This window comes from Phyllobates terribilis, unplaced genomic scaffold (genome assembly GCF_046119375.1).
Source record: "Phyllobates terribilis strain yellow unplaced genomic scaffold, ASM4611937v1 Scaffold_2__4_contigs__length_985480577, whole genome shotgun sequence".
Lineage (NCBI taxonomy): Eukaryota > Metazoa > Chordata > Amphibia > Anura > Dendrobatidae > Phyllobates > Phyllobates terribilis.
The window spans coordinates 170,625,896-170,648,459 of NW_027362762.1; the positions used below are offsets into that span (position 1 = coordinate 170,625,896).

At 44.7% G+C, this 22,564-nt stretch overlaps 1 protein-coding gene across 3 annotated transcripts in view; it reads left to right on the top strand.

Annotated features, from left to right (window-relative positions):
* AGAP2 (ArfGAP with GTPase domain, ankyrin repeat and PH domain 2) overlaps nucleotides 1-22,564 on the top strand; it is a 404,081-nt gene that overhangs the window by 289,269 nt on the left and 92,248 nt on the right. The gene's annotated exons all lie outside the window — the stretch shown is intronic.

The following is a 22,564-nucleotide window of genomic DNA, read 5'->3' on the forward strand; positions in this document are numbered from 1 at the left end:
AATAAAACAATTTATACACTTCAAATCCTCCAACGTGCGGGTAACTGGCCTCTAGTGGCCCTAGTGGACCTACGGAGCTGACTGTCTAGCCCTGAACTACAGGGTGTAGGAGCTGTCAAGGGTAAACTGGGCAGCTGTCTACCGGCTCTTTGGCTCACTAGGGATATGGCAGGCTCACTGCAAGCAGAGGGTTGATCCTCCTGGTCTGCGGGTGTGGGGTCTTCTGCCTCCTGGACCGGCTGTTCTTCCAGCTCTACCTGTTGCTCCGTAGGTGCTTGGGATGCTGGTTGGAGGAAGGTGAGTACGGGTACCACAACTGCACCATTGACTTGAGTCCAAGACCGAGGGAAGTCCCCGAGCACAGTACTAACCATATCTTCCCTTTCCTCTACGGGTCGATGGTCTTCTTGTTCCTCTTCAGGGTTCCTCAGTTGTTCGGGACACTTCTTCAGGTGGTCCCGGGATACAATGGCTGTAGTTTCCCCTCCGTCTTTACTGATGGTACAAACCTTCGGGTTCTCGTGGCTTGAGGGCAGTACGGTGTACGGGTCCTTCTCCCACTGGTCGTCCAACTTGTGGAGCCGTCTCTTCCTCTTCAAGACCTGCTCTCCGGGTACCAGGGGAACAGCGGGAGCATACTGGTTGTAAGTTTTCTCTTGTCTTTCCCTAGCCTGACAGAGACTTCGCTCCACGCTCTCCTGTACTCTCCGGTACTGCTGCTGCCTCTCTGTGTCCCAGTCTGCTTCTGGTGAAGTGTCCTCGGGTGTCAGGACTCCCATTTCCAGGTCAACAGGTAACTTACCAGGTCTTGCCCTCATTAGGTAAGCCGGGGTACAGTTGGTGGAACCTACCGGGATGTGGTTGTATAGGTCCACCAGATCGGGCAGCTTCTCAGGCCACAGACTGCGTTCTTCCAGGGGCAACGTTTTCAGAAGATCCATTACCACCTGGTTCATTTTCTCACAAAGTCCATTAGTTTGCGGATGATAGGGTGTCGTCCTTATCTTCCGGCAGCCATACAGAGTGCAGAATTCTTGGAAGACCTCCGCTTCAAAGGCAGGTCCCTGGTCTGTCAACACTTGGTCCGGGTACCCGTGTGGACGGCAGAAATGCTGCTGGAAGGCTCTCGCTGCTGTTCGAGCTGTTAAGTCCTTGACGGGGACGACAACCAAGAACCGGGAGTAGTGATCCACGATGGTTAGTGCGTAGACGTAGCCACTTCTGCTTGGGGTCAGTTTTACATGATCCAAGGCTACCAGTTCCAACGGCTGCCGGGTGACGATGGACTGCAGGGGAGTCTTCTGGCTGGCACGGTCCTTCCTTCTTAGGTTGCACGGGCCACAGTCTCTGCACCACTTCTCAATGGTTCCCCTCATGCCTACCCAGTGGAATCGCTCGCGCAGCAGGAACTCCAGCTTCTTCCACCCGAAGTGTCCAGCTCCGTCGTGGTATGCCTCCATCACCATGGCTGCGTCTCTTCGTGGCACCACTACTTGCCAGAGTAGTTCATGCGTCCGGGAGTTAACCATTCTGCGGCACAACTTCCCCTTGTAAAGGAACAGTCGACTCCTCTCTGCCCATAGTTGTTTGGCTTCCTCCGGAGCGTCTGGTTCAAGGCAAGCCTCCGGGCGAGTCAGCATCTCCTTCACCAGTCGGACGGCAGGGTCGCTGTCTTGCGTTTCCGCCCAGTTGTAGTGAGGTAAGGGGTTCAACGTAGCAGCCTGCTTACTCCTTACCCGGTGGGAGTACTGGATAGTCCCATGACGGTGGAACGCAGGGAGTTCAACTTCTTCCAGTCCCTCCGGATCTTCTCCTTCGTCCGGCAGGTTGGGCATCCTGGACAGGGCGTCCGCGTTGGTATTGGAGCGTCCGGCCCGGTATTTGATTGTGAACTCGTAGTTGGACAGACGGGCCATCCACCTCTGCTCCAGGGCACCGAGTCTTGCCGTGTCCAGGTGTGTCAACGGGTTGTTATCCGTGTACACGGTGAACCGGGAAGAAGCGAGGTAATGCTTAAAGCGCTCGGTGACTGCCCATACTACGGCCAGGAACTCTAGCTTAAATGAGCTGTAATTCTCGGGGTTCCTTTCGGTGGGTCGCAGCTTTCGGCTGGCGTAGGCGATTACTCGTTCCTTCCCCTGCTGGATCTGGGACAGTACGGCTCCTAGCCCGATGTTACTGGCGTCGGTGTAGAGGATAAAGGGCTGGCTATAATCCGGGTACGCCAGGATTTCGTCCCCCGTGAGGGCCATCTTCAGCTGGCGGAAGGACTCTTCTTCCAGCTCCTCCCATTTGAAGGGCGGCTTCTGGTTCTTGGCCTTCCGGGACTGGCCTATCAGGAGGTCCTGCATAGGTGCTGCCTTTTTGGTGAAACCGGGAATAAACCTTCGGTAGTAGCCTACCAACCCGAGGAACTGCCGCACTTCTTTTACGCTGGAGGGGCTTGGCCATTCCTTAATTGCGGTGATCTTATCAGGGTCGGGAGCCACTCCGTCAGCGCTCACCACGTGTCCCAGGTACTGCACCTTTGGTTTCAGGAGGTGACACTTGGAGGGTTTCACCTTTAGGCCGTAACTCGCCAGAGCTTCGAACACTTCCGCCAGGTGTTTCAGGTGGTCCTCATACGTCTTGGAATATACGATGACATCGTCCAGGTACAACAGGACCGTCTCGAAGTTTCTGTGGCCCAGACAACACTCCATTAGTCGTTGGAAGGTTCCTGGTGCGTTGCAGAGTCCGAACGGCATGCAGGTGAACTCGCTAAGTCCCATCGGGGTGGTGAATGCGGTCTTCTCCCGGTCCGCCTCTGCTACAGGAACCTGCCAGTACCCGCTAGTGAGATCCAAGGTGGAGAAGAAGTTAGCAGATCTTAAAGCAGCCAATGACTCCTCTATCCTTGGTAAGGGGTACGCATCCTTGTGTGTGATACGGTTGATTTTCCGGTAATCTACACACATCCTCATGGTGTTGTCTTTTTTTCTGACTAAGACTAGTGGAGCTGCCCAGGGGCTACAGCTATCCCTGATCACCCCAGCCTCCTTCATGTCTCTAAGCATCGCCTTGGTGTGTTGGTAGTGTGCAGGGGGTACGGGTCGATACCTCTCTTTTATGGGAGGATGGTCTCCCGTGGGGATGTGGTGTTCTACCCCCTTGACTCGCCCGAAGTCTAACGGGTGTTTACTAAACACTCTCTCGTACTCTTGAACCACCCGATAGACTCCCTGTTTCTGATGTGAGGGAGTGGAGTCAGTACCCAAATGTAGTTGCTGACACCAGTCCTCCATTGTTTTCTTAGAGCCGTTACCTTCCTCCGGGTGAGATGGAGGCAAGGGTTCCACAGATTGTATAGCATTTTGGTTAATGGTATATAATTTGGCTAGCGTGGCATACCGGGGCAGGTACACTTCCCTCTTCCCGATATTGATTATGCGAACGGGCACCCTCCCATGGCGTACATTAACCACCCCCCGTGCTGTCAAGATGGTGGGCCTACTGTCTGAGTAAACTGGTTCTACCATTGCCTGGTAATCTCTACCTCTCAGACCAATAGCTGCCCGGCACCAAATCATCATTTCACTTTTTGGGGGCATGGCAATAGGAAAAGGGTCACACATTCTTACGCTACCAATCTCACCGCCAGAGAGTTCCACCTGTTGCCGTCGCATCAGTGCCCGGATCTCTTTCTGGAGCACCCGCTGCTCGCCGGAGCTGGCGTTCTTGGCAACCTGCTGTAAAAGGAAAATCACCTCTGCAAGACAATTTTCAATTACATTAGTTCCTAGAGTTATTTTTGGGTGACTCTCATGTTTGTCAATATCTACAATGATCAGTCCCTGTGCTGCCAGTTCGACTCTACCGATTTTGATGGTCACCTCTTTAAATCCGATCTGTGGCACGGGCTGGCCATTGCTGGCGATGATACTCAAGTCGTCGTCAGGGTAGCGGGTAATAGCCGAGTCATTCCAGTACTGCTTAAAGAGCACGTACGGGATAGTGGTGACCTGTGACCCGGTGTCCAGTAGGGCACTCATGGGAATGCCATCCAGTACCACAGGCAAGACTGGACGTCCTCCCACATATCTGTCGCGCCAGTTCGATGGGCCTGGTGATCTTTTTCCTGGGGGTTGGCCCTCTACCCCAGGTTGTGCCCGTTTAAAGAACAGTACCTTGCCATATGTCCGGGTTGATTGCAGCGGCGGCAGATGGGTCGTCCGTCCTCGCTGTATCGGTCACTGGGTCTTCCTCTGGCCGGTGGGGTCCTCCTTGGTCGACGCCACGGGATGTCCTCCGGTCCGGATGCCAGCTGGATCTTCCCTGGGGTGGAAGCCTGTAAAGACTGCACAGTTCGGGTTAACGCAGCAACGCTTTTAGCTAGCTCTTGGACCTGATGGTGTAGGTCTGGAGCCGGGTCATTGTCCAAAGCCTGCGCATCAGCTCCCACAGGCCCTGCCGACAAGGGCGCCGCCTCCTGGTGGTAAGTGATAGCTGGGCGCCTGTGGGTCACAACGCCACCCGGTGCCGGTTCTCGGAGCACCCGGATGGCTCTGTCCTTGAACTGTGCAAAGCCCAGATGGGGATCCTGTAAGGCCATCGCCCGCAACTGGGTTCGGTGGGCATTACAATATAGTCCCTCTATAAATTGTTCGGTCAACAGCCTGTCCTCGTTTCCCACTCCATCAGGGTCGGTCTGCTTAATGGCCCTCAGGGCCTCTTGTAGGTTTAGTGCATAGTCCCTTATACTCTCATGCGCTCGCTGCTTGCACCCGTAGAATCTAAGCTTAATCTCGGCTGAGGTGCGGGTATCAAAGGTATCCTTCAGCCGGGTTAGTATCCCTGCGACAGTCTTCCTCCCAGGTGGCCAGGATTTTACTTCCCTTTTGGCTGCCCCGGTTAGTTGGGCCACCAGGATGCTCACTTTTTGCTCTTCTGTGAGGGGGTACACCTGGAAGAGGCTATCCAGCTTTTCTCTAAAGTCATGCAGGGTATGTGACTCCCCTGAGTACTGGGGTAGCCAAGCTGCTCCCGGGATATAGGGCATGGTGAAGGGCATAACTGCAGCAGCGGTGGCGCTGGCGGGGGTTGAGGCAATGAAGCTCTCCTCCGCATCCGACATCTTCCTCCCCCCTAGTGGACCGTGGCCTACCTTGCGATGATCCTGTTCCGTAGGCCGCGGCTCCGCAGTAGATCGTCAGGGTTGAGGACCTTCCGTCGCGCTCCGGTGACGTCGGCGTCTGCTGGGCTCCTTCCAGGACCTTACGCAACGTCCGGACGTGAGGCGGGGCTTCAGTTCTCGCGCGCTTTCGGAGTCCACGCCCCTCTTCTTCCCGCGCGGCGTCCTCAAGATGGCGTCCAACGGCGGGAAAACTCCACGGATGGCGGGAAGAAGGCTGAAGATGGCGCCGGATGGCGGGAATCTTCACAGATGGTGGGAAGAAGGCTGAAAATGGCGCCGGATGGCGGGAATCTTCACCGATGGCGGGAAAACTTCACGGATGGTAAGTTTTAAAAGTCTCTTTTTCAGACACGCAGTACCCGGTGGTTGCGGGCACGAAATCCTGCCGACTACGCCAAAGTTGACGCGCCCCTGGGCCTGCTGTGTCGCGCAGCGTCTCGCGCACGGGGGCTTACCCGGAACCGGATCAGATGAGGGTTGTAGTCTCCGAGTGGCGGGGACCCGGTCCGTGCCCAGGGAGTCAGCTCAGTGTGTGGCAGTCTTGATAGATGTTATTTGAGTGTCGACTACGCCACCCGTTGATTTGCAGCTATGGAGCTGCCGCTGCAGGGCAGACCGCTGAGGCCGGTGTAGAATTGTGCAGCGTGATTGTATAACCCCCAACGGGAGGGGTATGGCCTCAGGGCAGCCGACGTGGAAGATGAGGGTAGCAGGAACCACTCAGAGACGGTGCGGTGTAATTCAGGGTCTTTACTGGTAACAACGATAGACCCTCCCGGAGTACTTGCTAGCGAACGGGGCCTGGTCAGTCCTTGAGCAGATGGGATCTCCCCTGGCCAGGCGGAGTTGTAGGCCTCCCAAACTGACTGTACTTTTCTGGCTACCTTGCTAGAAGCGGATATAAGTAGCCCACGTCCCTGAGTGTACCGTGTGGTGCTCACCCGTATGGCCGGTGACTCGGGGCCTTCTAATGGCTTCCGCTCCACGATGGCGGCGCTGGTCCCACGCGTGTGACCGTGCCTTCGGGTTTCTGGGCCTGAGGACCTGAAATCCCCTGCCGGTCGGCTTCTGCTGCTGGGTAAGAGTTAGTCCCCACAGCCTCGGACACCGGGTCCGGTAAGAAAGCTTCTCAGTCAGGGCGAGCTCTGCAGCTGCCAGCCCCTGACTTGTAGTAGTTTTGCTCCCACTGAGCTTCTGCTGTTTCTTCCTGTGACTGTTTCTTGTCTCTACTCTCCTTGACTGACTAACCCTGCTTCAGCCCCGGGTTTATATAGGGGAAGGTCTTCCCCTCCCAAGACTGGGCAGGAGGTGTGGCATGCACAGGATCCCTGGCCAAGAGACCTCCCACCTGCTCTCAGACATAACATTGCTTGTTACTGTGGAAACCAGACCCCTGGGGTGCCACAGTTTACACCAGAAAGTTGCTTTGATGAATTGGTGCCTAGGACTTTTATAACTGATGCATTCCTTTTGAAAAGGAAAATTGCGAACATTGGTCAAGGCTTACAGTCAACTGCACAAAAAAAACCTGTGACACTTTCATTTGTTTATTTTTTCTAGCCAAGAAGGGGTGGCTATGGTTGGACTTCAAATTTAGACTGATTTATTAATTTCTATATTTTATAAAAAGTTGCGTCTGCATGACACCAGCAGGCTGGCCTAAAATGTAAATGACAAATGCAACAAATTTAAAAGGGTTGTCCAGTACTTTTAAAAATATGCCAATGTGTTTTAATGATAAATAGAAGCTTCTTTCTAATTACCTCCTGGTGCTGTTTCTGCTTGTGAGCGGCGCTATTGGTGGCTGCTCACAGGCAGCACGTGACCCCCCGCTGACGTCACGTCAAGTGAGGCGTGACTCAGCGCTTTGGTCCCCATGGTGGCTGCTGGGTTGTGGGTGGGGTTATTCACCGCGTCACACCCAGCATCCACTGCGCGCTTCCCCAATGAATGAGAACAGAGAGAGCACACGGTGGATGCCGGGTGTGACGCGTGGGGTGACCCCGCCCATAACCCAGCAGCCACCAGTGGAACGCGGAAGAGGGACCCTCGGTTGCTGTCTGGACTTGTCGTGACGTCAGCGGATGTCAGAGTCGACTGCAGCCGGGGGTCACGTGCTGCCTGTGAGCGGCCACCGATAGCGCCGCTCACAGGCAGAAACAGCACCAAGGGGGAATTAGAAAGAAGCTTCTATTTATCATTAAAACACATTAGCATATTTTTTAAAGTACTGGACCACCCCTTGTGGAACATTAAATGAGTATGTTTCTCAACATAACAAAATTAATGGCACAAAAATTAGACTGACCCATAATTGATACACGTGCATCCTAATGTGTGTCGAAAATAGTTAGACAGTAGGAAGGAACACTCTGTATATGTGTGGTTGCTTTCTTGTAATATATACTGCTCAAAAAAATAAAGGGAACACTTAAACAACAGAATATAACTCCAAGTAAATCAAACTTCTGTGAAATCAAACTGTCCACTTAGGAAGCAACACTGATTGACAATCAATTTCACATGCTGTTGTGTAAATGGAATAGACAATAGACGGAAATTATTGCCAATTATCAAGACACCCTCAATAAAGGAGTGGTTCTGCAGGTGAGGACCACAGACCACATCTCGGTACCAATGCTTTCTGGCTGATGTTTTGTTCACTTTTGAATGTTGGCTTTCACACTAGTGGTAGCATGAGACGGACTCTACAACCCACAGAAGTTGCTCAGGTAGTGCAGCTCATCCAGGATGGCACATCAATGCGAGCTGTGGCAAGAAGGTTTGCTGTGTCTGTTAGCGTAGTGTCCAGAGGCTGGAGGCGCTACCAGGAGACAGGCCAGTACACCAGGAGACGTGGAGGAGGCCATAGGAGGGCAACAACCCAGTAGCAGGACCGCTACCTCCGCCTTTGTGCAAGGAGGAACAGGAGGAGCACTGCCAGAGCCCTGCAAAATGACCTCCAGCATGCCACAAATGTGCATGTGTCTGCACAAACGGTTAGAAACCGACTCCATGAGGGTGGTATGAGGGCCCGACGTCCACAGATGGGTCTTGTGCTGACAGCCCAACACCGTGCAGGACACTTGGCATTTGCCACAGAACACCAGGATTGGCAAAGTCGCCACTGGCGCCCTGTGCTCTTCACAGATGAAAGCAGGTTCACACTGAGCACATGTGACAGACGTGACAGAGTCTGGAGACGCCGTGGAGAGCGATCTGCTGCCTGCAACATCCTTCAGCATGACCGGTTTGGCAGTGGGTCAGTAATGGTGTGGGGTGGCATTTCCTTGGAGGGTCGCACAGCCCTCCATGTGCTTGCCAGAGGTAGCCTGACTACCATTAGGTACCGAAATTAGATCCTCAGACCCCTTGTGAGACCATATGCTGGTGCGGTTGGCCCTGGGTTCCTCCTAATGCAGGACAATGCCAGACCTCATGTGGCTGGAGTGTGTCAGCAGTTCCTGCAAGATGAAGGCATTGAAGCTATGGACTGGCCTGCCCGTTCCCCAGACCTGAATCCGATTGAGTACATCTGGGACATCATGTCTCGCTCCATCCACCAACGTCACATTGCACCACAGACTGTCCAGGAGTTGGCGGATGCTTTAGTCCAGGTCTGGGAGGATATCCCACAGGAGACCATCCGCAACCTCATCAGGAGCATGCCCAGGCGTTGTAGGGAGGTCATACAGGCACGTGGAGGCCACACACAATACTGAGCCTCATTTTGACTTGTTTTAAGGACATTACATCAAAGTTGGATCAGCCTGTAGTGTGTTTTTCCACTTTAATTTTGGGGGTGACTCCAAATCCAGGCCTCCATTGGTTAATAAATGTGATTTCCATTGATGATTTTTGTGTGATTTTGTGGTCAGCACATTCAACTTTGTACAGAACAAAGTATATTTCATTCATTCAGATCTAGGATGTGTTGAGTGTTCCATTTATTTTTTTGAGCAGTGTATATATAAGTATACTGTGTACAGTTTTGGGCACCACGTTTTAAAAAAGACATAGACAAACTGGAGCAAGTTCAGAGAAGAGCGACCAGAATGGTGACTGGTCTGCAAACCATGTCCTATGAGGAACGGTTGCAGGATTTGGGAATGTTTAGCTTGCAAAAAAGAAGACTGAGAGGAGACTTAATAGCTGTCTACAAATATGTCAAGGGCTGTCACATTGTAGAAGGATCATCTTTATTCTCATTTGCACAAGGAAAGACTAGAAGCAATGGGATGAAACTAAATGGGAGGAGACACAGATTAGATATTAGAAAAAACTTTTTGACAGTTAGGGTGATTAATGAGTGGAACAGGCTGCCACGAGAGGTGGTGAGTTCTCCTTCAATGGACGTCTTCAAACAGAGGCTGGACAGACATCTGTCTGAGATGATCTAGTGAATCCTGCTTTGAGCAGGGGGTTGGACCAGATGACCCAGGAGGTCCCTTCCAACTCTACCATTCTATGATTCTATGATTCTATATATTGTGGGTAAAATACTTTGCTTCAAGCATGTGATGCTCGTTCAATCTCACCTGTGGCAAGTATCAGATGTGGACGATATGAAAATCACACCTGAAACCAGATAAAAAGGAAAGAAGTTGACTCAATCTTTTTATTGTGTGTCTATATTTCATTCATTCAGATCTAGGATGTGTTATTTGAGTGTTCCCTTTATTTTTTTGAGCAGTGTATATTGATGATTCTTCGTGTGCTTGATTTAGGACATTTAACTCCTTCAAGAGTGCACAGCTGAATGCATAGAGTGCTGGCACAATTCTGAAAACTATGGTATTGACTTAAAGCAAAAATAAATGATAGACATTCACCTTTCATTATTTTTCTGTTGTTTTTTTCTCAATTAACCACTTTCAAACAGACTAGCGAATAGACAGTGACCAGTATTGTTGGTCTGACATGGCGATTTAAGAATTTAGTAGAGGGAAGGTACGCTTTCTTCGTTGTTAACCTTTACTTTGTCAATTTCATTGCTCTCAGGCTATGTTAGAGTTAAGGCCTCACTTTTGTTTAAATAGGTACGTGCAAAAATGGTACCGGTGTCATCCGTGTTTTGGATCAATGTGTCATCAGTGTACGATTCGTGTGTGCATTTTTACCATCAGTGTGTTATTAGTAAAATTACAAAGCTTCTCCTAGTTTTTCAGAGTTAAATACAGACAGCACACGGACTGTACACTGACGCCATCCCTGTGCTGTATGCGCTGTATGTATCATCTATGATACTAGAGAAAAATGGACATGTCTCCTTGAGTTTTGCACGGACACAGTCTGTGAAAAAACACAGACATGTGAGTAGCACTATAGGTTATATCAGTATCCGTGAATAAAACGGATAGAACACGTACGTGAAACAAGGAGTTAAATAGAACTTGGCAATTTGCAGGTAAATACCATTTTAACATGTGCAGAATCTAATTGGAAGGGGGGCTAAAGCGTGAAAATAAAGTTATATTCTCCATGCAGCAGCTCCTTTCCCGTCATTGGAGTGGTGCCAGGGCTGTGAACAGTGAGCGGCGCGCTTTTCCTGGATTGACATCCTTACTGTGTAGTGAGCTCTCACTGTTTAATGCTCTGGCACCATCCCAATGACAGGAAGTGAACAACTGCAGGGAGAAAATAACTTCATTTCTCCCTGTAGCCTCACTGCTAATCAGACTGATGTTCATGTTTAAAAAGGTATTTACCTGCAAATTACCAAGTTCTATGTAACTCTTTGTCACACATACATGTATTTTCAATTTTTCAGTAGACCTTAAACAGACACATTTCTAACTAGACTGCTGAATATTATCACTATGGCTGCAGGTAAATACCTTTTTGTTTATAGATTCCCTTAAAGAAACAGTCAAGAATGTATTGTTTGGCATCCCTGCACCCCCAACCTGATTGTCTTATCACACTCTGCACTTCTTGCAGCCATTGTAGTTCAGCCCCATTTTTTTTGCTTGTCTTCAACTTCCATCTTAACTGACAAAGTTTCCCACTATCTTCAGCTATCAATCTCATAAGGCACCAGCATACCAATATATGAGCATCTGGAGCCAGTACCATCTCTGCCTGCTGGGATAACAGTCTGATTATTCTTCTCTTTATATTCTTCTAAATAATCGGATACGTTATAGGTATAGAGGTATAGAGTCAGTGAGACTAAACTAGGGTACCCTTCATCATAGTTGTGTGACTGGAGCTGTGTAATCATCATCAGTAACTGAGAGGTGTTTTGTATCCTCATGGAGAACTTCAGCGGTACAGTCCATGCAATTTCCACTAACAGTAAGATCTGGTAACAGAAATAGTGACCACCGCTTTGGAGAATATGAAGCCATGTAATACTCAGGGGGTGAGTTATCACCATAATATTATATGAAGAGAAGAATACCATTATTTTTTTTAGATAGAAAGAAACATACACATAAGGTAATACCAGCTTATATATATTGGAGGACCAGTGACAGAATGATTTAGAAAAAAATTCACAGGACTGCTACTTTAAGTGTAAATTAATATACAGCCAAGCAGTGATAAAGTGTTTTTTTTTTAATAGAAATGCTGAGGTTGCAGTCAGTTGCTCCACATCTGTTCTGTATGAATGTGCACTAGATCAATTAAAAACCTAAATAAAACTGAATGAAAGACAAGAAAAAATGAATCTACTGAGCAAAATTAGTGGTACAGTGTAAGTGGCTGCATTATACATACACTCAACACCATGTATTTGTGACTTATGATTTATTATTCTAGACAAAGGAATGTTCCCTGAGTAATCTATGAGGTTGCTTTTATATAAATTCCCCTCTGGATAAAAAGGATTATATTCAGATCCACTGCTACACTCATATCTAGCATATTGTGCAGTATGAGGCAGCTTCCACCATAATATATGACACCTTCTAAGAACTTTATTGTCCTTGAAAATAAACCTTATAAAACTTTGAAATGTTCATACCTTGGACGAAAGCAGAGTTAATAATAATTATAATTAAGATTATATTTAATGAATTGCCTATGGGACATTGGGTCATGGTGGGAAGACACCGTCTCAGTCCTTGACTATTAAGCTGTCAGTCCTGTCATTTCATTGTCACAATGTCTTCTCGCTCTAGTCTAATTAGAGGATAATTATGACAAGCAGCTACTTGACAGCATTAATTGTATATCCTCACATTGCTCTTGGAGCGATGGTGTCTCTTCAATATACTACATGACTCATTTAGCTGTGAACAGAGATGCAGAGCTACATGTATTACATATGGTAATAAAAGAAAACATTGACCAGAGTCAAAATACACTGTGTTCCAAATTATTATGCAAATAATATTTTCTCAGATTTTCCCAAATTACCTATTTGAATTGCAGTCATTGTAATTTTCCAGTCAAATAACTATTAGAGGACAATTGAAAGGTTTTTGTACAAACTGTCTATGATAACAGTATATTTAAAAAAAACAACAACTCAAACTGCACTCAAAATGCATGTTCCAAATTATTATGCACAGCAGAGTTTTCAACCTTTTCATTTTAATAAAGAACAAAAAATTGGTCATTTTTGAAATTATAAGCATTAGCTGGTTATTACAAACTGAAATCAAACAGTTTTCAACTCAAAACTTTATTCTAGGTGATGTTACATTTGCACATAGGACCGCTTGTTCGAAAGGAGCTTCTGAACTCTCTCGTCCATTGAATTTGTCAGGTTTTGGATGGTTTCTGCTTCAATTGTTTTGCATGAGGACAGAATACCCTCCCAGAGCTGTTGCTTAGATGTGAACTGCCTCCCGCCATCATAGACACTCCTTTTGATGATGCTACAGAGGTTCTCAATGGGGTTGAGGTCAGGGGAGCATGGGTGCCACACCATAAGTTTGTCCCCTTTTAAGCCCATAGCAGCCAGAGATGCAGATGTGTTATGTGCAGCATGAGACGGGGCATTATCATGCATGAAATGATCTCGATGGTCCAGATAGATGGAGTGGAGGATGGCTGGTTGATGGACACCCCATGCAAACACGGCTACGGCGCTAACAAGGAGGAGGTGGAGTAATGTTTTGGGCTGGAATCATGGGGAGAGAGATTGTCGGCCCTTTTAGGATCCCTGAAGGGGTAAAGATGAACTCCATAATGTATGTTGAGTTTCTCAAACAGCACTTCCTTCCATGGTTCAAGAAGAAGAACCGTGCATTCCGCAGCAAGATCATTTTCATGCATGATAATGCCCCGTCTCATGCTGCACATAACACATCTGCATCTCTGGCTGCTATGGGCTTAAAAGGGGACAAACTTATGGTGTGGCACCCATGCTCCCCTGACCTCAACCCCATTGAGAACCTCTTGAGCATCATCAAAAGGAGTGTCTATGATGGCGGGAGGCAGTTCACATCTAAGCAACAGCTCTGGGAGGGTATTCTGTCCTCATGCAAAACAATTGAAGCAGAAACCATCCAAAACCTGACAAATTCAATGGACGAGAGAGTTCAGAAGCTCCTTTCGAACAAGCGGTCCTATGTGCAAATGTAACATCACCTAGAATAAAGTTTTGAGTTGAAAACTGTTTGATTTCAGTTTGTAATAACCTGCTAATGCTTATAATTTCAAAAATGACCATTTTTTTGTTCTTTATTAAAATGAAAAGGTTGAAAACTCTGCTGTGCATAATAATTTGGAACATGCATTTTGAGTGCAGTTTGAGTTTTGGTTTTTTTTAAATATACTGTTATCATAGGCAGTTTGTACAAAAACCTTTCAGTTGTACTCTAATAGTTATTTGACTGGAAAATTACAATGACTGCAATTCATATAGGTAATTTGGGAAAATCTGAGAAAATATTATTTGCATAATAATTTGGAACACAGTGTAGTCTATGCCAGTTCATTAATCCATTGGTCTTAGCATGTGGTTGGGCCCCTTACCTAATACATCTGTGTATGCTCGATTGGGACAACCGGGCTCTGATAGAACAGTAAGCTTACAGGGGTCCTCTTGGATCTTATATTATGTATATATTATTCTTTAAATTATGCAGAGAAGCTTTTTACTGGCTTTAAAAAACTTTTTTTTGTCTAAATGAATGACAAAATATGTCACATTCTAAAATTCTATGAAAATTGTTTTTTTTTTTTTTAAACACTCTTCTCTCTGCTGAGCTCTATTTCAAATATTGTGGTTAAAAAATTAAAATAAGAAAAACAGCTCTGGCACGAGATCCCTATTCCATTTTCCCAGTTTGGGTAACCTTTATTTTCAATGCGGTTTGGGTTCTGGTTGAAGTTCGGGTATTATTCTTCAATCCGAACCAAACTTTGAAATAAAGTTAGAGTCGGGTACCAGAACTTTCACCAGTCCACCCAGCCGTACCCATGAGATACCATTGCAACAGGAGACCAAATATAACAGAAACATGGCCATCACAAAAAAGTCAAACCTATTGTTTTGGTCTCCCGTGACGTGAATTTGTCCCAACTGAATTCAACATAAGTCACCTGCAACTGTGACTAAAATATGCAGAGAAATCACCCATACGTTTAGACTGAGACTTTGTTGCTCAACACATGTTGCTGTGTAGCCATAGCCTTAAAGTGAACCTATTAGCAGATTTTTCCACCACAACCTAATGAACCACAAGTGCAAAAGAGCTGGCACTGCACTTACAGCCCTCTATCCTTCTTTCTCCACCCACTACCGGCCTCCAGTCATTGATTGACAGATCACTCTTGTCTGAGTGACCTTCCTTTCCCACCTGAGATCCTGTGCATTTGCTGTAATTCCCAGGACTGTTGCATGCTCAGTGAGATCCTGATGATATTGCACGAGCTGGATTATCGATCTGCACGTGCGCCGCCCAAGGAGATGACCACACCAGCATGAGAAGCCGGTCACTCAAACAACAGTGTAGGTGACCAGAAGACGGTGGCAGGCAGAGAAAGAGGGAAAGAGGCAGGAGAACTGCAAGTGCAGCGAGGCTGGCATTAGCATAAAAATTATGCGTGTGGATTTCTAAAAAAAAAACGGGAAATCGCTTTTCTATAACAAAGATACAAATTTAATGTCATTTGCAGTGAAAGTGCTTAGATGCCATTAGTTTGGGGTAGAAACACCTGCTGACAAGTTCCATTTATGTGTGAATAGTCCATAGCCATTCTTTGGAAAATACAAATCTGTTCTGTTTTGCCCCAGCTCTGCAAATCAGCATTTATCCACTCAATCCACATCTACCATCATACAATTTTATTATCACCTATATATCTCACAGTCTAAACTGAAATTGGCTAGGAAATAAGGCTTCACATTAATACGTAGTGCTGGCAGTGGACCATGCGTAACTCCCAGTAGAGCTTTACAAAGTTTCCTCTGCGGTGCCTAATTGACTTTGTGATTACTGTTGTGAAAAATACTTAATTGAAAGATTTGAAGGTGATTAATAAACATCCGCTCAGACAAGTCATTTCAGGAAGGTATTAAAATTCTGTATTGAAAGTGCAGCTGTATATTAAATCTTTGCCACCTTTAGGCTCTTTTAGATGAGATGACAATCGGCAAACGAGCGTTCGTAGAAACACTCATACCCGCTTATTGGTCCATGTAATCATGCAAGTAGCACTTAACGAACAAGCAAAATCGTAGGGTGATTTAATTTTTATGGTAAAAACTAAAATTGTCGTTGTTGGCATCACATCATCCCATATAAACAATATGGGCTGCTGACGTTACTGGCCTGAAATTGCCGCTGTAAATGGGCCATTTTGGCCATACTTCTGTGCAGAGCTGTTTATCATGATTTCCTTTTCTATCTCTTCTAATAAATAATGTAATATTATGTAATTAATTTGGCTTACATAGTATTAACTCTGAATTTATTTATATTTATTATCTGCACTATATTGTATGTATTGTATACTTATGATTTCATGTGCTATACTTTTATATCTCATGCACATGCTCCAATTACTGCTTCATGCAGTTTGTAAGTTGTATAGAGCTGTCATACATCATGCATAGGTCCCAATTCATCATTGGCCATTGCCATTGGCTGTTTTTTGTCTTGTTTTCAATTTTGTAGGTGGAATTTAGCGATTCCAAATGTTTTCGCCGGATTCATCAATTGCAACTTTTTAAAAAGTTGCAAAATTTGGCTCAACTCCATCTCCAGTCCCCCCCCTGGTGCTATTCTAAGAATATCAGTATTTTGGTGCAATTTGGTCCCCATTCTGCGAGACTTGCAACTTTTGGCACCAAAATGTTGAAAAACAATTCAAGACGTAAAAATACCTTTTTGATTTTGCACCAGATTAATGAATGGTGTGCACCACCTTGAGGAATTTGGTGCCCAAAACGGCAACTAATACCACAAGACAAAAAAGGAAAGTGACTTAAAAAAAACCTGCAAATGATGAATCAGAGTCATGGTCTTTATTGGGACCTATTGTGTGCTTCTGATGTCATACATAGTTGTACAGACATTTTTTTCAAATGGATTCTATCAGATCTCGTATGAAGATATATTTTTGCCACATACAGGGTCTGATTCATTATTATATTTAGCCTTTTTTTGCATTTTGGTTTAGTTTTTCCAGTTTTAAGGTTGTTATTTTTTGTTTGTTCTGTGCAAAATACTTCTCTTAAGTTGCGCCTATTTTAGAGTCTATTTTCTACTTGTTCTTATGGTATTTTTTTCTCTGTCCACCACTGATAGTATTTACAATCTAAATATTTGTGTCTGATTCATTATTTGCAACTTTTTAACAAGTCGCTAAATTTTGATACATACAGTACAGCGGGTGAAATAAAAATTCAACATGTCACCAATTTGTGAAGCAAATATATTTGTAAGGGTGTTATTGACATGAAATTCACACCAAGTGTTGGTAACAACCCATCCAATCCACACAGGAAAAGAAAGCAAACCACAGATGTCCATAAATTAAGTTATATGTAATAATGGGAAATGGTGCAGGGAAAAAGTGTTGAACACATGAAGAAAGAGAGGTGCAAAATGCCAAGGAAAGTCATGACGCCAGCTAAAATCTATCAGTAATTAGAAAGCAATCCTGCCACTTAGTGAAAAATAATATCAGTTGGTCTCATTACTAATGTGCCACACAAGAAACATCTCATGATAGGTAAAACTAGTGAGCTGTATCAAGACCTTCGCACCCCTATTGTTGCAAAACATACTGATGGCATTGGTTACAGAAGAATTTCTAAACTACTGAAGGTTCTAGTGAGCACTGTTTGGGCCATAATCCGGAAGTGATAAGAACATAATGTAAAGATGTGCGGTTGTGGATTTTAATAATCACCACGGTGAACAGCAATTCCAGGTAAATGTCCAACAGGCAATTCTCTTAGTCCTTGAGTTTCCAACCTGGGATCAGTAGTTCCACTGTCCTGTACCAGGTGATACCCACTGTCCCCCAACTTTTCATTGGCCCACAGCTTTTTATATCTCCCGCCGGTATATTGGCAGTCACAGCATTTGCTCCTTCGGATGATGGATATCACGACCGCAGCCCGTGATACCACCGAGCTCTCAGTCCGACTAGCAATGAATCTTCCCTTTCTCTTGCACAGGGTTCAACCCCCTGAATCGGCAGAAGAGCTCACCCCTCCCTCCCCCAGGTAATTGTGCCTTAGTGGAGATATTTTCTCAGGTGGAACCCATCCCCTGGGTTTGCATGTGAGACTACCTGTGGTGACGGAGAGAACAATGGCCCAAGGTCTCGGAGATATGGTCACTGAATGGAATAGATACCTGAGGTTGAACTGATGAGCAAACAAATCACTAACAAAACACAGCAAGCACATTTCTAACAAAACACAAAATTAAGATTGACGAAAAGGGGTGCTCAGTGCTGGAAAAGTATTTAGAAAGTGGCCAGGTCCTCACACATAATTTCAACATTAACCGGCCATGACCAGGTGCTCCATGCAAGATTTTAGACAGAGGAGAGAAAAAAAATGAAGATTTATCCAAGAACCAAGGACCACCTGTGTAGAGCTACAGAAAGACCTGAAATCAGCAGGTACAATTGTTTCAAAGAAAACTATAAGTAATGCACTCAACCTTCATGGCATGTATGCATGCTCAGCACGCAAGACTCCATTGCTGAACAAAAAGCATATCCAAGCGCATTTTAAAGTTTGCTCAACAATATTTAGACAAGCCTATGAAATACTGGGAGAATATAGTCTGGTCAGAGAGACCAAAATGTAATGCTTAGGATGCCATAATACACACCATGTATTAAGATTGACGAAAAGGGGTGCTCAGTGCTGGAAAAGTATTTAGAAAGTGGCCAGGTCCTCACACATAATTTCAACATTAACCGGCCATGACCAGGTGCTCCATGCAAGATTTTAGACAGAGGAGAGAAAAAAAATGAAGATTTATCCAAGAACCAAGGACCACCTGTGTAGAGCTACAGAAAGACCTGGAATCAGCAGGTACAATTGTTTCAAAGAAAACTATAAGTAATGCACTCAACCTTTATGGCATGTATGCATGCTCAGCACGCAAGACTCCATTGCTGAACAAAAAGCATATCCAAGCGCATTTTAAAGTTTGCTCAACAATATTTAGACAAGCCAATGAAATACTGGGAGAATATAGTCTGGTCAGAGAGACCAAAATGTAATGCTTAGGATGCCATAATATACACCATGTTTGGAGGCCAAAAGGCACTGCATATCACCCCCAAAACACTATACCAACAGTGAAGTTTAGAAGTGGGAACATCATGATGTGGGGTTATTTTTCAGCATAGGGCATTGGCAAACTTCATATAACTGAAGGAAGGATGAATGGACAAATGTACAGAGACATTATTGATAAAAATCTGCTTCATCTACCAGAAAGATGAAGATGAAATGAGGGTGGACATTTCAACAAGAAAATTGTCCCAAACACACATCCAAATAAACTCAATTGGTTTCAGAGAAAGAAAATAAAGCTGCTAGAATGTCCCAGCCAATCACATAAACAGAGTCCAATAGAAAATTTATAGAAGAAACTAAAGCTCAGAGTTCATACAAGGAGCCCATGGAACCTTAAGTAATGGGCCAAAATTACACCTGAGCAATAAATGCAACTAGTTTCTCAATACAGTAGGCGTCTTAAAGCTGTCATCATCAATAAAGTCTTACATACGAAGTATTAACCTCTTCACGACCTTTGACACATATTTACGTGAAAGGTTGTGTCCCTGCCTTTGATGTGGGCTTGCACGCCCACATCTCTTCCCACACATGACAGATTTAATCAGTCATCATGTGCCTTTAACAGCTGCGAGTGGAGCAGTGCTTTGCCCGCAGCTGGTAACCAGATAAATCCCAAGTTCAATTAATGACAGCGGGACTTAACACGCTCCGGCAGGAAGCACGTCATACTGCCCGCCCATTGGCGCCCCATCACGTGATCGCGGGGTACCAATGGATTCTCATGACAGCCGGGGTTTTGTTGATGACCCTTGTGCAAGTCATTACGATCCTATTATAAACGATGGCCCATGGCCGGCATTCATAGGATATCATGATTTCTGCAATACATAGAAGGGCAGAAGCTCTGCTATATATAGCACAGGCAATTAGATGATCGTAGGTTTAAGTCTCCTAAGGGGACTTTTGAAGTCAGTAAGAGGTGAGAAAAAAAACAATTTCAAATCACTCCCTTTGTCCCATTAAAAATAAAACAAAAAAATACAGTTATTTGGTATCGCTGTGTTCAGAAATGTCCGATCTATCAAAATATAAAATAAATTAATCCAATCAGTAAACTGCGCAACAAGAAAAAACATCAAAACGCCAGAATTACGGGGTTTTTTTGGGCCACCGCAACATTGCAATAAAATGCAATAAGAGGTGATCAAAACATCATATCTACCCCAAAACAGTATCAATAAAAACATCAGCTCAGGGTGCAAAAAATAAACCCTCAGATAGCCCAATATCCTAAAAAAAGAAAATGTTACGGGTCTCGGATATTGGCGACATAAGTGAAATATGTTTTTTCTTTCAAATTTCCAATTTTTCTTCACCACTTAAAGGGAATCTGTCACCACTTTGGCGATATCAGACCTCTACTATGGCCATACAGGGTATAGAAAAGTAAATCTATACATACCAGTATGGCCCATAGTAGAGGTCTGATAGCAGAGAAATCAGTTTTTATAAACTCCGTTTTTCACAGGCTTGGCGTCTCCTGGACACCAAGTAATCCCCGCCTATGTGCTTATTATTCCCCCAAATCCCCGCCTATATGCTTAATTATCATATTCCCCGCCTCCCCTGCACGTCATAGGGCGATGATGAACCAAACAGAAGAAAAAAATGACAAAAAAAGGTCGAATAGTGCAAAACAATATTAAATACTTTATTGATCAAGAATTTAGGTATACAGGAGTGGGAAGAGCAACCAGTAGAAAAGCGAGCGCAAATCCAAACGGCAGGTAAATATCAAAAGGATTTTACATAATAGATTTTATATAATAGATCAATAAATAGCTGTTAGGTATCTAAGCTGATTGAGAATTATGAATACGTAGGTAACACAAAAACCATATAAAGTGCGTTAGAGAATCAAATGTGAGGAAAAAATGGTAAGGAAATGGGGAGGTACTGACACAACGTCAAGATATTAGCCTCTATATTACAATAAAATATAGTTATATGTAAATTCTAGTTATTAAGGTGAAGCAGTGCTGGAATATCGAGTAAATAGTGGAGTAAATAAATATGATTATAAATCAATTATAGATTATAAAGTGCTGCAGTTCATCTGGTGATTGGCAAAGTTAGACAGAGCTGTAATCGGGAACCCGGGTGTTCCAAGGGTCCAAAGGAGTTCCCCTGTTATAAAACAATGTATTGATTAAATACTTTGTCTATGTAATACTATCATGCCGACAGCAAATATCAATACCAGTAATATAATTTTAATTCTAATTTACAGGTGAGATTTCTATATAGTGCCTAAATAATGCCGCCTTGTAGTGCCCATTTTTATTTGCACTACTGCATATCATATTACCTACTTCAAAGTTTTTCTATATCATGCTATCTATGAAAGAAATCCCAAGAAATATGTTAATAGACACTGAAAATTGTCTTCTTTTTCTAGTTTTAGATGATAAGCTGTAGACCAGCCGCCTTTTCTAATCAGTATGTGACCTGATATGACACAGGAGGCCACAAATGCAGGAGCCCGCTCTTCGCACATGTGTACTTGATAATGCACATTGAAAAGACCTTGGTAATATGTCACTAGAAATTAAAGTGTGATGCCCCTGTGATATTAAATGAATCTGCTTATTGGAAGAATTCCAGACAGTTAACCACAGAATAAAGAGCTGCATTTATGTAAGGTTTTATGTTAATTTGCCGTTTTCTACCTTTGAACATTGTATTTACAGTTCATTCTTCAATGAACACTCTGATCAGTGCAAATAGTAAGTAGCCTAATTTCCTTAAATCCCGTCCTTGGTGATTCTGCCTGCTGTACCAAAGAGAATAGGACTAGTTCAGGATGAAAGTAACTTCACAGAGAGTGGCTTTGTTCTTTCCTTAGTGCTCAAGGTCAATGAGTTGGCTTATACAACCAACCTTGGGGTAACAATGTGATTGTGTACAACTAGCCACATGTATAAGTTTCACAGATGTCATTAGTACACTTTCTCAATTAATATATTTTTGTAAGCATTGAAGAGTTTTAAAGAGTCTTAGCTCTCAAATAGATTTTTTTTTTATTTTTTTCTATTTATTTTTAGGTATTCAGAATACAAATAGTATATTACAATTAAGACTATGAGAAGAACATTACTTTTGCCATTATTTAAATTGTATCATGCATGTTTCATTAGATTTCCCCTCTGCTCGCTCTGTCTCCCATTGACAATTATATCTGAGCTATTGGGTAGAGGCTAGCTGCTATAATGTCTTTTACCATAGCACACAGAGGCTTGATGGATTCCTGCCTTTTATCTCTATGTATCAAATGTTCAGAAGTAGAAGCACAGTGTCATGCAAGGAGTGGGAAAGACTAAGTGCAACACAAAGGGAAGAGGGGAAGAGAGCCCAGACTCTAGGGAAAGGGTGAAGTGGAGACCTCCTAGGCTGATCTGATGTCACCCTGTCTCCCATACCGTCCCTATATTGGTTCTACACCCATCGCTGCACCGGAACCTACTCCTGTATTTCCCTAGCGCTTGGCCCAGGATAGGGAAGGGGGGGATTAGCAGTAGTCGATCTCCACTGACAACTAAAAACAACAAGGTAGACAGACACGGGGGAAAAATAACTTAGCTTGAGCCGACTTCAGAGAGATAATACACACATCCTCTTAGCACCAGAGAGGAAGTAAACCGACTGCATTAGTTCCA